The 16,404-nt window shown below is 45.4% G+C and overlaps 1 protein-coding gene across 3 annotated transcripts in view; it reads right to left on the reverse strand.

Annotated features, from left to right (window-relative positions):
• Positions 1–16,404, reverse strand: part of LOC128844578 (3 beta-hydroxysteroid dehydrogenase/Delta 5-->4-isomerase-like) — a 43,403-nt gene that overhangs the window by 26,453 nt on the left and 546 nt on the right. For 2 of the 3 annotated variants that reach the window (XM_054042442.1, XM_054042460.1), the window contains exon 2: positions 479–565. The gene's annotated coding sequence lies outside the window, so the exon portion shown is untranslated. Of the gene's footprint in view, positions 1–478; positions 566–1,241; positions 1,744–16,404 lie in introns of those variants that run through there. The other variant, XM_054042452.1, reaches the window with a different exon arrangement.

Below are 16,404 nucleotides of genomic sequence, written 5' to 3' on the forward strand. Positions count from 1 at the left end.
GCATCCTCCCTCCCTCCCTCCTAGCCTAGCGAGTGCCATTCAGTTGAGGGTAAGTCCCTCCATCAGGGTACACCAGGTACAGTTCTACTGCCCTCAGTTCACACAAGGATAACAACCCTTTATTACTCCTGCCTCAATAACAAGGAGTTGGGGGATCCAACACCAGCCACAAGTGATCATTTGGGCAAGCAATCCTAGGTGCTGAGCACCTAGGCAGGGTGGGTGTGTCCATACAAACGAGATCAGCTCCTGAAGTCTTTTTCCACAGCTCACCATTAGATGTCAGGGGAGAGCTCATTCAGACTCTGCTTACATTAACAATGTTGTCATTTAAATGACAACTTTTCTCACATTCCCCACCCCTGGTGGGGGTGCTGGACTCCTCCTCTCCCCCCTCCCCAATCTTCCTCTTTTGAGCAGCATGCATCCACCTCTCTGCTCCATGTTCCTGTCATCTATCATCCACCCAAGTACCCACCAGCCTTCTTCTCTGATGTTGACTTCTGGCTCTCTCTTCACAGTCTCTCACACTCAGCCTCAGTGACTTCAACTTCCATCTTGATGACTGTGAGGGATAAAATTGTTCATTTAGAACCAGAACTAAGGGGCTCTCTGATACTTTACACGATTACCCTTTAACTTTTAAGCCTGGGTGAGAGTATTGTGACCCTCATCGCAGTTTTTGAAGAAGAACCAGCATTGTGATTTTTTAAGGATTTTATTATTAAATTAAAAAAAAACAAATAAAAATCTATTAAGATTTTCCTTAAAACTAGGTACTTCAAATTTTGCTAATTATCTGTGAATTAATAATGCAATTATCAAATCAGAGTTACAACTGGAAGTGAGTTAATGAATCAACAAATTGACTGTAATATGGAATGGATTCAACAATTGTCCAAAATCATTACGTGAACACAATCAAGGTTTAAATCATGAAGTTAGCATAACACATGGTCAGTTCTTCTACCTAATATCCCTGGAATCTTAAAAAGGCGTCATCTACTTCACAGCTCTGAGGCCCTTCAAAGTCTCCCCACTACTAGGTAACTTTCATTGTCGTCTCTTTCCTTGACTAATTTCCTCTCTGTGAACTAGGTCACTGACAGTTTCTAACTTTCCCTTTTTTGGCAAAGCAGTTGCTGTATCACTCATTTATGACTCAGATTAACCCAAAATGACTTAAGTAAACATTTATTTATAATCTAAATATGCACATGCTGTTTCTTTTTGACACTCACACTCTTATTCACCCCTGAAAAGGTGTAGGAAAAAAATCAGTAATATAATGGACATCGCCACCTAAAAAAAAAGATACAGTTAAAGAGAAATTTAGCTCTTCAGTTTGCGTGCTCTTTAGCTTTAAGGCCAGGACTGCAGGTGATGTTGTTTGGTCAGTACCACATGCCAGCCGGCTTCTTGGGCTCTTGGCAAAACAGGTTGACATGACCTGTGAAGCCTTGATCTCCTCCTTCCTTCAGCCAGCCTCAGGATGAGAGGAAGCAAAGTCGTCTTGGGTTATGGTGGCCCAAGGATCATAGCTTCCTCCATGTTTACCTGAGTCTTTAAGGTTACAAGTTCTGGCTTTTTCTGCCCCATGGCACCTCTCTGGAGATTTTCCAAGCAAATCAATGGATTACAGACCTCATACAGACCTCAAAAACATAGTTCAATCAGAGTTAAGGAGTGGGCAATTTGACCTTTCAGTGATCTAGAAATGGTCTGGTCTCCTGGCAGTTCAGTGATACTATACATCACCAAGCATAGCTGTCCTTCCATAGATATAAAAAGAACAGGAGATGACTCCACAAATGCAGTTTTCACCCACCCGGGGTGTCAGCCATGGGTATCAATGATCGCGTTCCTCTAAGTCCCTCCAGAGTCTGTGCATGATACATGACTTAGTGGCCATCACTGCTATTTTTCACTCACTTCCAGGCACACATATTTTCACTCTCAGCACTTTTAAAAAAACATCCAAAGACTTACTGGCAATATTGAAGTGTTATAATTTTAGCCGAATGAAAAGTCACCTCCTGGTAACAGAGCTGACTCATAGCCTAGTAATATACAGCGTACTCGAGCAGAAAAATTAAAAGTTTTCAAAAAACAAGAAAATAGCAGTTTCTGTAACCAGGCCTCACTCAAATGGCTTAAAATAAGCCATGTTGACCCCACCACTGCTGTGCACTACAAGTTCCATTGTGCACTTCTATCTAGTGCTCAAAGCACACTACAGAACTTTTAATGTGTTGCAGCCGTGTCCACATGGCCATTTAGTGCTCAGCAGGCTGATGCGCTGTAGATTCACACTCCAGCTTGCTGCACACTAAAGCCCCATAAGTCCTCAAGTGAATTCCATACCATAATCTCAGCTGACTTTTTGCCACCTTTGATTCAATACTCCACCTTCCTCTTTTGATTCAATACTCCACCTTCCTCTTTTCTCTCTGCACAGGACCTTGCTGATTGCTTCCAAGAGAAGAATTGACAAAATCTTCCCATCAGTTTATCCTCCATTCCCTCTTTCCCCCTGCAATGCTCTCCTCCTTCTTCCCAACACAGATGCTGTCATAACTATAAAGGGAAGGGTAACAGCTGTCCTGTGTACAGTACTATAAAATCCCTCCTGGCCAGAGACTCCAAAATCCTTTTCCCTGTAAAGGGTTAAGAAGCTCAGGTAACCTGGCTGGCATCTGACCTAAAGGACCAATAAGGGGACAAGATACTTTCAAATCTTGGGGGGGGGAAGGCTTTTGTTTGTGTTCTTTGTTTGGGAGTGTGTTCGTTCTCGGGACTGAGAGGGACCAGACATCAATCCAGGTTCTCCACATCTTTCTAAACAAGTCTCTCCTATTTCAAACTTGTAAGTAAATAGCCAGGCAAGGCGTGTTAGTTTTCCTTTGTTTTCTCAACTTGTAAATGTACCTTTTACTAGAGTGTTTATCTTTGTTTGCTGTACTTTGAACCTGAGACTAGAGGGGAGTCCTCTGAGCTCTTTAAGTTTGATTACCCTGTAAGGTTAATTTCCATACTGATTTTACAGAGATGATTTTTACTTTTTTTCTTTAATTAAAAGCCTTCTTTTTAAGAACCTGATTGATTTGTCCTTGTTTTTAGATCCAAGGGGGTTGGATCTGTATTCACCAGGAGTTGGTGGGAGGAAGGAGGGGGGATGGTTAATTTCTCCTTGTTTTAAGATCCAAGGGGTTTGGATCTGTATTCACCAGGAGTTGGTGAAGGGAAGGAGGGGGAAAGGTTAATTTCTCCTTGTTTTAGATCCAAGGGGATTGGATCTGTGTTCACCAGGAGTTGGTGGGAGGAAGGAGGGAGGATGGTTAATTTCTCCTTTTTTTAAGATCCAAGGGGTTTGGATCTGTATTCACCAGGGAATTGGTGAAAGGTTTTCTCAGGGCTTCCCAGGGTGGGAATCTAGAATTGGGAAATGGTGGCAGTGGAACCAGAGCTAAGCTGGTAGTTAAGCTTAGAAGTTTTCATGCAGGCCCCTACATTTGTACCCTAAAGTTCAAAGTGGGGATCCAGCCTTGACATGGTGGCATAGCGGTGGGATCATTTTAAACCCAAAAGCCAGTGAGATTTTTTTTTTCCTTCTAGCTGCTTGGAAAGCCGAGCTGGAGGTAGATAGATGCATATCTTATCTCTCCTTGCCTGAAGGCAGAGGTGTTAAGTTTTTTTTAACAGGTCCTTTGTTAAGAGAAGTGTTCAAATGGGCAAACAAAGGTAAAGATAATTTACAAGCTGAATTGTTCTTTTTTTCTTTTTACATCCTTGGGAGTAGCTAGTTAGAAAGTCTCTGTTAACTCAGCAGCAGCCAGAGCTGAGAGCTTCCCAGTTTCAGTCAACTGCAGAGGGGGTGACCCAGCACAAGAAAACAGGAAAATGACTACAAAAGAAGAAAAAGCCAAAGAGGAGGCCCACAAGAGGGCTATGGAGCTGAAAGAAAAAGAGATAGAGCTGAGAAACAGAGAAGAAAAAGCCAGAGAGGGGGCCCACAAAAGAAAGATGGAGCTAAAAGAAAGAGAAGAAAAAGCCAAAGAGGAGGCCCACAAGAGAGAGATGGAGCTGAAAGAAAAAGAGATGGAGCTAAAAAAAAAAAGAGATGGAGATAAAAGAAAAAGAGATGGAGGAGAGAGAAAAAGAAAGGAAGCATGAACTGGAACTAGCAAAGGCTAAGCAAGCTTTCACCCCCATCCCTGTTCCTGAGCCGTCCACCAGGGCCCCGTCTGGGTTACCAGAGACCCAGACAAAGGTGGTGGAACAGGATCCCCTGGCAACGACTGCAACAACCGTAGTGGATCCAATCCCAGAGACCCAGCCAAAGCTAGTCCCAGAACCGGAACTGGCAACGCAACCAGCACCAGAACCATTGCGAGCCCTGAGTCCAGCGCTTGCAAACCCGTCTACAACTCCAATGCCAGAGGGCACCAGCGAGCCTGACCTGGCAGAAGCAGCAGATAACCCTACCCAAGAGGCTCAGCCAGAGCCTGAGATACCACATAGTGCACCAGTGGACAGTGGATCACAGTCAATGGAAACAGCCCCAGCACCTGCCTCGCTTCCAGAGGGACCAAGCCCCAGTCCACAGTCCAAGGAGGAACTGATGTCTCCAGCATCAAGGGAACAGTTCCAGGCCGAGCAGGAAGCAGATGACAGCCTTCAGAAAGCTTGGGTGGCGGCGCGGAGCACCCCACCGCCTCTCAGCTCTTCTAACCGATCCCGGTTTGTTGTAGAACAAGGACTTTTATACAAGGAAACTCTTTCTGGTGGGCACCAGGAAGACTGGCATCCTCAAAGACAGTTGGTAGTTCCCACTAAGTATCGGGTAAAGCTCTTGGGCTTAGCCCATGATCATCCCAGTGGCCATTCTGGGGTGAACAGAACCAAAGACCGGTTGGGGAAGTCCTTCCACTGGGAGGGAATGGGCAAGGACGTTGCTAAATATGTCCGGTCTTGTGAGGTGTGCCAACGAGTGGGAAAGCCCCAAGACCAGGTTAAAGCCCCTCTCCAGCCACTACCCATAATTGAGGTCCCATTTCAGCGCGTAGCTGTGGATATTCTGGGTCCTTTCCCAAAGAAGACACCCAGAGGAAAGCAGTACGTACTGACTTTCATGGATTTTGCTACCCGATGGCCGGAAGCAGTACCCTTAAGCAACACCAGGGCTAAAAGTGTGTGCCAGGCATTAACAGACATTTTTGCCAGGGTAGGTTGGCCCTCCGACATCCTTACAGATTCGGGAACTAATTTCCTGGCAGGGACCATGGAAAACCTGTGGGAAGCTCATGGGGTGAATCACTTGGTTGCCACTCCTTACCACCATGAAACCAATGGCCTGGTGGAGAGGTTTAATGGAACTTTGGGGGCCATGATACGTAAATTTGTAAATGAACACTCCAATGATTGGGACCTAGTGTTGCAGCAGTTGCTTTTTGCCTACAGGGCTGTACCACATCCCAGTTTAGGGTTTTCACCATTTGAACTTGTGTATGGCCGCGAGGTTAAGGAGCCATTACAGTTGGTGAAGCAGCAATGAGAGGGGTTTACGCCTTCTCCAGGAACTAACATTCTAGACTTTGTAAGCAACCTACAAAGCACCCTCCGACACTCTTTAGCCCTTGCTAAAGAAAACCTAAAGAATGCTCAGGAAGAGCAAAAGGCCTGGTATGATAAACATTCCAGAGAACGGTCCTTCAAAGTAGGAGACCAAGTCATGGTCTTAAAGGCGCTCCAGGCCCATAAAATGGAAGCATCGTGGGAAGTACCATTCACGGTCCAGGAGCGCCTAGGAGCTGTTAACTATCTCATAGCCTCCCCCACCTCCAACATAAAGCCTAAGGTATACCATGTTAATTCTCTTAAGCCCTTTTATTCCAGAGAATTAAACGTTTGCCAGTTTACAGCCCAGGAAACAGATGACGCGGAGTGGCCTGAAGGTGTCTACTACGAAGGAAAAAAGGATGGTGGCGTGGAAGAGGTAAACCTCTCCACGACCCTTGAACGTCTGCAGCAACAGCAGATCAAGGAGCTGTGCACAAGCTTTGCACCAATTTTCTCAGCCACTCCAGGATGGACCGAATGGGCATACCACTCCATTGACACAGGTAATGCTCACCCTATTAGAACCCCACCCTACCGGGAGTCACCTCATGCCAAAACTGCTATACAAAGGGAGATCCAGGACATGCTACAGATGGGTATAATCCGCCCCTCTAATAGTGCCTGGGCATCTCCAGTGGTTCTAGTTCCCAAACCAGATGGGAAAATACGCTTTTGCGTGGACTACCGTAAGCTAAATGCTGTAACTCGTCCTGACAACTATCCAATGCCACGCACAAATGAGCTATTGGAGAAATTGGGACATGCCCAATTCATCTCTACTTTGGACTTAACCAAGGGGTACTGGCAAGTACCACTGGATGAACCCGCTAAGAAAAGGTCAGCCTTCGTCACCCAGGCAGGGGTGTATGAATTCAATGTACTCCCTTTTGGGTTGCGAAATGCATCCGCCACCTTCCAAAGACTTGTAGATGGTCTCCTAGCGGAATTGGGAGAATCTGCAGTTGCCTACCTCAATGATGTGGCCATTTTTTCTGATTCATGGGCAGAGCACCTGAAGCACCTGGAAAAAGTTTTCGAGCGCATCCAGCAGGCAGGACTAACTGTTAAGGCTAAAAAGTGTCAAATAGGCCAAAACAGAGTAACTTACCTGGGGCACCAGGTGGGTCAAGGAACTATAAATCCCCTACAGGCCAAAGTGAATGCTATCCAAAAGTGGCCGGTTCCAAAGTCTAAAAAACAGGTCCAATCCTTCTTATGCTTGGCTGGATATTATAGGTGATTTGTACCCCACTACAGCCAAATCGCCGCCCCGCTGACAGACCTAACCAAAAAGAAACAGCCAAATGCAGTTCGGTGGACTAATAAGTGTCAAAAGGCCTTTAACCAGCTTAAGGCAACACTCATGTCTGACCCTGTGCTAAGGGCCCCAAACTTCGACAAACCGTTCCTAGTAACCACAGATGCGTCCAAGCGAGGCGTGGGAGCAGTTTTAATGCAGGAAGGACCGGATCAAGAATTCCATCCTGTCGTGTTTCTCAGTAAGAAACTGTCTGAGAGGGAAAGCCATTGGTCAATCAGCGAAAAGGAATGCTATGCCATTGTGTACGCGCTGGAAAAGCTACGCCCGTATGTTTGGGGACGGCGTTTCCAACTACAAACAGACCATGCTGCACTACAGTGGCTTCATACCGCCAAGGGAAATAACAAAAAACTTCTGTGGTGGAGTTTAGCTCTCCAAGATTTTGATTTTGAAATACAACACATTTCGGGAGCTTCTAACAAAGTGGCTGATGCACTCTCCCGGGAAAGTTTCCCAGAGTTAACTGGTTAACAATTGTTCTTGGAATGAAACATATTGTTAGTTTTTATCTAATCAGTAGTATGTCTAAAGGTACATGTGTCTTATTAACTCTGTTTTCTCCTAGAACTCCAGGAAAAAAATCACAGCCAGTGTGGAACCGAACGTCCAGCACTATCTGTGATTTGGGAGGCGTGTCATAACTATAAAGGGAAGGGTAACAGCTGTCCTGTGTACAGTACTATAAAATCTCTCCTGGCCAGAGACTCCAAAATCCTTTTCCCTGTAAAGGGTTAAGAAGCTCAGGTAACCTAGCTGGCATCTGACCTAAAGGACCAATAAGGGGACAAGATACTTTCAAATCTTGGGGGGGGAAGGCTTTTGTTTGTGTTCTTTGTTTGGGAGTGTGTTCGTTCTCGGGACTGAGAGGGACCAGACATCAATCCAGGTTCTCCACATCTTTCTAAACAAGTCTCTCCTATTTCAAACTTGTAAGTAAATAGCCAGGCAAGGCGTGTTAGTTTTCCTTTGTTTTCTCAACTTGTAAATGTACCTTTTACTAGAGTGTTTATCTTTGTTTGCTGTACTTTGAACCTGAGACTAGAGGGGAGTCCTCTGAGCTCTTTAAGTTTGATTACCCTGTAAGGTTAATTTCCATACTGATTTTACAGAGATGATTTTTACTTTTTTTCTTTAATTAAAAGCCTTCTTTTTAAGAACCTGATTGATTTTTCCTTGTTTTTAGATCCAAGGGGGTTGGATCTGTATTCACCAGGAGTTGGTGAAAGGAAGGAGGGGGAAGGGTTAATTTCTCCTTGTTTTAGATCCAAGGGGATTGGATCTGTGTTCACCAGGAGTTGGTGGGAGGAAGGAGGGGGGATGGTTAATTTCTCCTTGTTTTAAGATCCAAGGGGTTTGGATCTGTATTCACCAGGATTTGGTGAAGGGAAGGAGGGGGAAAGGTTAATTTCTCCTTGTTTTAGATCCAAGGGGTTTGGATCTGTGTTCACCAGGAGTTGGTGGGAGGAAGGAGGGGGGATGGTTAATTTCTCCTTGTTTTAAGATCCAAGGGGTTTGGATCTGTATTCACCAGGGAATTGGTGAAAGGTTTTCTCAGGGTTTCCCAGGGTGGGAATCTAGAATTGGGAAATGGTGGCAGCGGAACCAGAGCTAAGCTGGTAGTTAAGCTTAGAAGTTTTCATGCAGGCCCCTACCTGCAATGCTCTCCTCCTTCTTCCCAACACAGATGCAGACGTTTCTCATCTACTCACCTCCTCTAAACCTTCCACTTTTTCCAGTGACCCCATCCCATCTTCTGGCATGCCTACTCTCATCCCCTCCCTTACTCTGGTCTTTATAACCTCTCACTCTCCCTTCACTCTTTTCCCTTGTACTATAAATATGCTTTAGTTGCTCCCATATTAAAAAAAAAATCCATGACTCCTCTTGCTTCTCTAGCTATCACCCCATCTCCCGTCTGCCCTTTCATCTCTATGCTCATTGACTGAGCTGTTTACAGTCACTGTCTGGGATTTCTCCAGGGCCACCCAGAGGATTCAGGGGGCCTGGGGCAAAGCAATTTCGGGGGCCCCTTCCATACAAAAAAGTTGCAATGCTATAGAATACTATATTCTCATTGGGGCCCCTGCAGGGCCCAGGACCCTGGGGCAAATTGCCCCACTTCCGCCCCTCCCCCCCGGGCGTCCCTGGATTTCTCAGAAGCAATTCCATCCTAGACCCTCTCCAAACCAGCTTTCACCACTGAAACAGCTCTTGCCAAATTCTCTAATGGCTTCTCCGTAGACCAGGGGTGGGCAAACTATGGCCCACAAGCCAGATCTGGCCTGCAAGCCATTTTAAGCCAACCCGTGAGCCGTACCATGTGACTTGGCAGCGCTCTGGCCAGGGCCCTGGGTTAGGGTCTTACCACGCAGCTCCCGGAAGCCGCGGCATGGCCCCGCTCCGGCTCCTACATGCTCCAATGGGAGCTGCAGGGGCAGTGCCTGTGGATGGGGCAGCGTGGAGAGCTGCTTGGCCACGCCTCCGTATAGAAGCCAGAGAAGGGACATGCCACTGCTTCTGGGAGCCTCTTGCGGTAAGCGCTGTTCGGAGTCTGCACCCCCTGAGCCTCTCTCACACCCCAATCCCCTGCCCCAGCCCTGATCCTCCTCCCTCTCTCCAAACCCCTCGGTCCCAGCCCAGAGCACCCTCCTACACCCCAAACCTCTTATCCCCAGCTCCACCCCAGAGCCCACACCCCCTCCCGCACTCCAACCCCAATTTTGTGAGCCCTAGACAAATCTCAGAATCAGTACTCCATCCCCATCCCTCTTGACCTATCAGCTGCCTCTGATACAGTCGACCATGCTGTTCTTCTTGAAATCTTGTCCTCCCTTTGCTTCCATTACTCTGCCCTCTCCTGATTCCCCTCCTACACCTGTAATAACTCCTCCAGTATGTACTTTGGAGGATCCTCCTCATTTCCCCTTCCGCTTTCTGAGGGAGTTCCACAGGGCTCTGTCCTTGGTCCTCTTCTCTTCTACCTCCGCATCTTATCTCTGAGTAATCTCATCCACAAGCACAAATTCACCTCCTTTCTTTATGATGGCAATTCACAGATCTACCCCTCTACTCCAGACCTGTCTCCTTCTGTCCAAACTAAAATCTCAGATTGTCTCTCTGACATCTCCTTGAGGATGTCTAGCTGTAAACTCAAACTCAGACCTTTTATAATCTTCCCCTTCCCCCAAACCTCCCCGCTAACTCTTTTCTATATCACTGCAGACAAAACCATCACCGGGCCCATAACATGCACATCATCTTCGACTCAGCCCTCTCTCTAGGTCCTCCCATCGGGCTAGGTCTAAGTCTCGCAGATTCTTTCTGCCTAACGTCTCTAAGATATGGCCTTTCCGATCCGTCCCCACAGTTAAGACTCTCCTCCAGGCTCTGACCATCTCATGTCTCAATTACTGCAACAAGACCTTTTCTCTGGCCTTGACCAATGCAGTCTTCTCCACTCAGATCCATTCAGAATGCTGCTGCAAAGATCATTTCCCTAGTCTACCCGCTTTGATCTTGCCAACCCCTCTCTTTGCATCCCTCCACTTGCTTCCCTGTCTCGATCACATCAAACATGAGGCACTTGTCTTCACGTCAAGACCCTTCACAGCCTATCCCCACCCTGCCTGGTGTCGCTCAGTCAATATCAAGAAGTTGACTCCTGCGTCTGGTCAGCTCATGATACCAGCCTCTTTCATCCGCTTGTTAAATTTTCAAACAAGCACCTTAATGCTTTCTCCCAGGCTGCCCCATGTGGTTGGGGCACTTAATTTTTCTCCTTTAAAATCTCTCCTTAAAACTCTCCTTTGCCATAATGCCTACAAAAAAACTTGAGAACGGTTAAGCTGTAACCTATCATTTAAATCAGCTTCTGTACCAAGTGACTGGAGGATAGCTAATGTGACATCAATTTTTAAAAAGGGCTCCAGAAGCTGGGAATGGGTGACTGGGGATGGATCACTTGACGATTACCTGTTCTGTTCATTCCCTCTGGGGCACCTGACATTGGCCACTGTCAGAAGACAGGATACTGAGCTAGATGGACATTTGGTCTGACACAGTATGGCTGTTCTTATGTTCTTATGCCGCTGGTGCGCTGGGACCAATGCCTAGCAATACTGTCTCATTGTTTCCTTGTATTCCCCTGTCTGTCTGTATTCATCTGTTATCTCTTGTCTTGTGCTTAGACTGTAAACTCTTTGGGGCAGGGACTATTTTTCTGCTCTGTACTTGTACAGCACCTAACACGATAGGTCTATGACTGGGGCTCCGAGGTGCTAGGGGGTAATCATAAAAATATCTCATTTAAGTTCACAGTGTTCAAAGCAATTGTTTAAGGCTTTCTGCTCACACAGGCAGACATCCCTGCATGAGTTACAGTCACTTCCCACTTCGAAGGATTTCCTTCATAGCCATAACATTTAGATCCTTATTTGTTTTAAAAAACAAAAGCTGAGAATCTGGAGAGCAAAATGGCTCCATAAAAAGCGTGCCAGGTTTCTGACCCAATTCAAGTGCGTGTTGTGTCTGGAGGTCCTGCTCTGTGTATATGGGCGGTTGCTGTGAGGTGCTGGTTGGCACGTGCACAGTGCTGAGGGATTTTGGCAGCAGGCCAGAAACAAGGTCTGTGGTGTGAATCACAGATGGGAAACAGGGGGTTTCCGCAGTTTATAATTTAGCCAGATTTGAACAGATTTCCATGAGACAAACAAGCAAATAGTAGGATCTCTTACAGCACGTGACCCAAGAAGCAAAGCCTGAAACAAAAGTTGTTTGTAAGAAGAAACGGAGAAAATGAAAAGAGAAGAGCAGAGCAATAGGAATGGAGAAGGGCCTCAGTGCCCAGCAGTGAGTTGTATAGGAAAAGGCTAGTTTAGTGGGAACAGGATCAGGCCCACAATAGATTGTCACAGCTTTTACTCAGCCATGCTGGCCCCTCCCCACCCTTCCTTTCCTGTATGGTCCTGCTCAGGTTGTGACTCCAGCCCCGAAAGGAGAGCAAAGGCTACTCACCCAATACTCCCTGCTCCAATAAGAGGGACAAAGAGCAGGGAGAGTTGGGGCTCCGCCTCCCTACTTGCTGGCCAGAGTAGCTGATGGGTGCATAGGTGCAGTAAGCTGCTTCATGAAGAAGAATAAAGTAACTTACTTCCCCCCAGAGTATAACTAACGTCTAGAAAGACTCCGGAGATTGAGCAGAACAAGCGTGTGTAATAAAACAAATGAGTGACTGTGACACTCCCCTGGGATACTCAGGGCTGTGAGGTACTTTACCACTACCTGACATTAGCACGAAGGAGTTTGGGCCTGCTGTGATTCAGCTCCCTGAAACCAACAGCCTCTGGTCCCTCCAGCACTGACTTCCTGGTCTCTGCAGACCTTGCCCTTTCTGTGCAGGCTAGTGGTCAGTACACACCAACCCCCGAGTCCTTAGAGTGCTCCCAGCAGCATCCAGCTCCTGTCACTGGACACTCACAGGAATTACCAGGTAAGCTGTCCCCATAGCGACAGTGTACACCCAGCTTAACTGTGACAACTCAGACTCCGGTCCTTTATAACAACACAGCACTGGCATCTACTGATAGTGAAAACAAACATAAGTTTATCACAAAGATTAAGATTTAAGAGAGAGTCAGCAAGGAGAACAAGAACAATAAGTTGCATGTAAAACAAAAAGGTACAACCTGCTTCTTAGGGTACATCTACACTGCAATGTATACCCAGGGTGAGTGGGAATCGAGTCAGTAGACCCTGGATTTGATAATTTAGGGCTTGAACAGCTACACTGATTTCTAGCCCTAGGTTAAGAATATTTTAACCTTGGCCTGAACCCCAGGCTCCAATGTCCACACAGACCCAGGGATTCACCAGTACTCTCCCACTGTTTTACGCCAATCTGGAGCAGCCCAAATTGACCAGATCATATTGGCCAGGTAAGCTGTATTTATAGTTGTTTTGCATTGCCAGAGAAGCACAAAGCATCTGCAGTGTACACTCCATTTTCCTCCGATCTCCTGCCCTCAAAATTTCCCCTGCCTCTTGCATCTCCCAATATTCCCCAACTCACACATCCCCTTTTCCCCATTTTCCTGCATACCTCCCCCCACCTTTTGCATCTCATATTCCCCTGCCCATATGCCCCTAGTTTCCCCCTCTTACTCTCTCTGTTGAGTAGGGCTGGTGTAACAGGTAGCATTTGAAAAGATATACTTAGGATTAGTTATCATTTTTGCCATTAACGTTAATAACTGAAAGTTTATCTCTCAGCAGAGGCTGGTGAATAACAATTTTCTTCAGGGAAACTCCTTATTTGCCTTCTTTCAAAATGGCTTCCATGTTCCATTGTTCTTAGTGGAACATTGGTCAAGGCCAGAGAAAACTCAGGTAAGATGCTCTTTTTCAAAATGGCCACCTTGCTCCATTGTTTCCAGTGAGAGTGAATCATAGAATCATAGAACCACAGGGTAAGAAGGGACCACAAGGGTCATCTGGTCTAACCCCCTGCCAAGATGCAGGATTTGTTGTGTCTAAACCATCCAAGATAGGTGGCTATTCAGCCTCCTTTTGAAAACATCAAGTGAAGGAGCTTCCACAACCTCCCTAGGCAGCCTGTTCCATTGTCCTACTGTTCTAACAGTTAGGAAGTTTTTCCTGAGATTTATTCTAATCTGCTATGACATAGTTTGAACCGATTGCCTCTTGTCCTGCCCTCTGTGGCAAGAGAGAACAACTTTTCTCCATCTTTTTTATGGAAGCCTTTCAAATATTCAAAGACCACTATCATGTGTCCCCCCTTAATCTCCTCTTTTTCAACGAAACATATCCAATTCCTTCAGCCTTTGCTCATATGGCTTGTATTCCATTCCTTTGATCATCTTTGTTGCTTGCCTCTGGATTCTTTCCAGTTTCTCTACATCCTTTTTATACAGCGATGACCAAAATTGGACACAGTATTCCAGCTGAGGCCTAACCAGTGCTGAGTAGAGTGGTATATCACCTCCCATGACTTGCATGCCATGCCTCTGTTAATGCAACTTAAATTTGCTTTTGCTGGTTTTTTTGCAACAGCATCACATTCAGGGCTGGCTCCAGGCACCAGTGAAGGAAGCAAGTGCTTGGGGCGGCCAATGGAAAGGGGTGGCACGTCCGGGTCTTTGGTGGCAATTTGGCGGCAGGTCCGTCAGTCCCTCTCTTCCTCTTTCAGCTGCCACCGAAGTGCCGCCGAAGAGGAAGAGAGGGAGCGAAGGACCTGCCGCCGAATTGCCGCAGAAGAATGAAGCGGTGTGATCGAGCTGCCACTGAAGTGCTGCCGATCGGCTTTATCTTTTTTTTTTTTTTTCGCTTCACCTCTTGGGGCGGCAAAAAAGCTGGAGCCGGCCCTGATCACATTATTGGCTCATGTTGAGGTTGTGATCCACCACAACTCCCAGATCCTTCTCAGCAGTGCTGCTGCCAAGCCAGTTATCCCCCATTCTGTATTTGTGCATTTGGTTTTTCTTCCCTAAGTGTAACACCTTACTTACATTTGTCTTCGTTGAATTTCATTTTGTTGTCTATAGCTCACTTCTCCAATTTATCAAGATCCCTCTGAATTTTAGCTCTATCCTCCAAAGTGTTGCTAATCCCGCCCCTGCTTCCCCCAGCTTTGTGTCATCTGCAAATTTTATCAGTATGCTCTCTGTTCCTACATCTGGGTCATTAATAAAGATGTTAAATAACACCGGACCCAGAACAGATCCCTGTGGAACCCCAGTTGAACCTTCCCCCCAAACTGACATCATCTCATTAATAGTTACTCTTTGCTTGTGGTTGTTTAATCAATTATGTAACTACTTAATTGTAGTTCTGCTGAGCCTGCATTTCCCCAGCTTATTTATCAGAGTGTCTTCTTGTTAAGAGCAGCCTGTGGCTTGAATGCTATTAAAAACAATAGGAGATAGGTGGTCATTTTGAGAAGGGCAACTAACTGTGGGCAACGTCTGACCTCAGTCCTGTTGGGAACAATGGGAAATAGTACCTATAAGAGCTAGGAGTACCTATAAGATAATTTTTTTTTGCAGGGGATTTAAAAATTTTAAAATGTGGTTTCATTCCAATTCTGAACAAAACCCAAACATTTTGAAATGCTTTGCAAAAGGAAATGGAGCTGTAGCTCCAGGGCAGTCCACATAATGGGCTGTTTCAGAGTCACAGCTCCTGGAAGCCCTGGGAGCCTGACTCCCAAGAGCCAAAGCCTGGAATCCCAGGCTTCCCAAAAAGCCATTAGGTGGGCTGTCAAGGAGATGGGCAGGTGAAATGGCAGGAAACCAGGCAGGTTCCGTCAGAACTTGGTTAAAACTGAATCATCTTTGCAAAACATTTTGATTTCAACAAATTGGCAAATTCCAATGGAAAAATGTTTAGCTGGGATTTTCAAGTCAATTTTAGTAGCTGTTTCGAAAGAGGGTGGTTCTATATGGAATTCTCTGTACTAGAACATTATTTATCAGGCCCTACTGAGGAAGAAGCTAAATACTGTCAAGCCACATTGGGCCCAAGTCAAAACAGTCCTCGAGAGATGGCTCTCTCTTTCCCTCTCTCTTGGTTTATCAAAAAATCAAATTAAATATTAAATTAAAATGAACATAATGCCCCAAGTGTTGTAGACACTGCATGTTAGAGCCAAAGCTGATGTAAATCTGCATCAAATTTACTTTGATTTACACGAGCTGAAATTTCTGCTTGCCAAGACACAACAAATCACCCAAATAATTCACAGACTTCTTTGGAAGAGATAGAAATCCACGCTAATAATAAAAATCTCCATACATCCACATTTTCAGAAGGACTAGAGCTTCCAGATAGTATACTCAATATTACAGTAGGCCTGTGATTTTATATCTTTTTCAGACTGTCTATTCCATATGCTCAATTTAAACTGGATTAAAATTGAACAAATTAATTTAAATTTCTTGTGGTTTGATGTTTGGAATAAAATAATGGGTTGAGGGAGAGGTTTTATTTGTTAACATTTTAAGATTGGAGGAAAATGTCCTGTCAGTGTAGACCAGAGATATTCAATTATTTTTTGTCAAGGTCCAAATTTCTTGGTCAAGGTATAGTCAAGGTCCAGAATCCAGAGAACCATTTTTCACAGCGCCAGTGCCCCTGTTCAACAAACACATACAATGCTGTGCGTTAATAATATACCCCATTGCCTATATTTTTAGTGTATTTCATGAAAAATAAGATCAAACCACTGTATAACTTAAAAATAACCTCCATGAAAGATGTAATAAATTACATCTGAGACTTTGAGAAAGTGCACAGATAAATTGTCAAATAGATGCAAATATTAGCATTAAAACACTTTCAGACAATTGTTTTAAGTTTTGAATTTGTTTTGAGTTTACAAAGAGTATTAACTTTAGTTTTGTCAAATAAAATTATTGTAGGCATGTATGTATACAGCTAGATAGATAAAC

Source organism: Malaclemys terrapin, chromosome 1 (assembly GCF_027887155.1).
Source record: "Malaclemys terrapin pileata isolate rMalTer1 chromosome 1, rMalTer1.hap1, whole genome shotgun sequence".
Taxonomy (NCBI): Eukaryota; Metazoa; Chordata; order Testudines; family Emydidae; genus Malaclemys; species Malaclemys terrapin.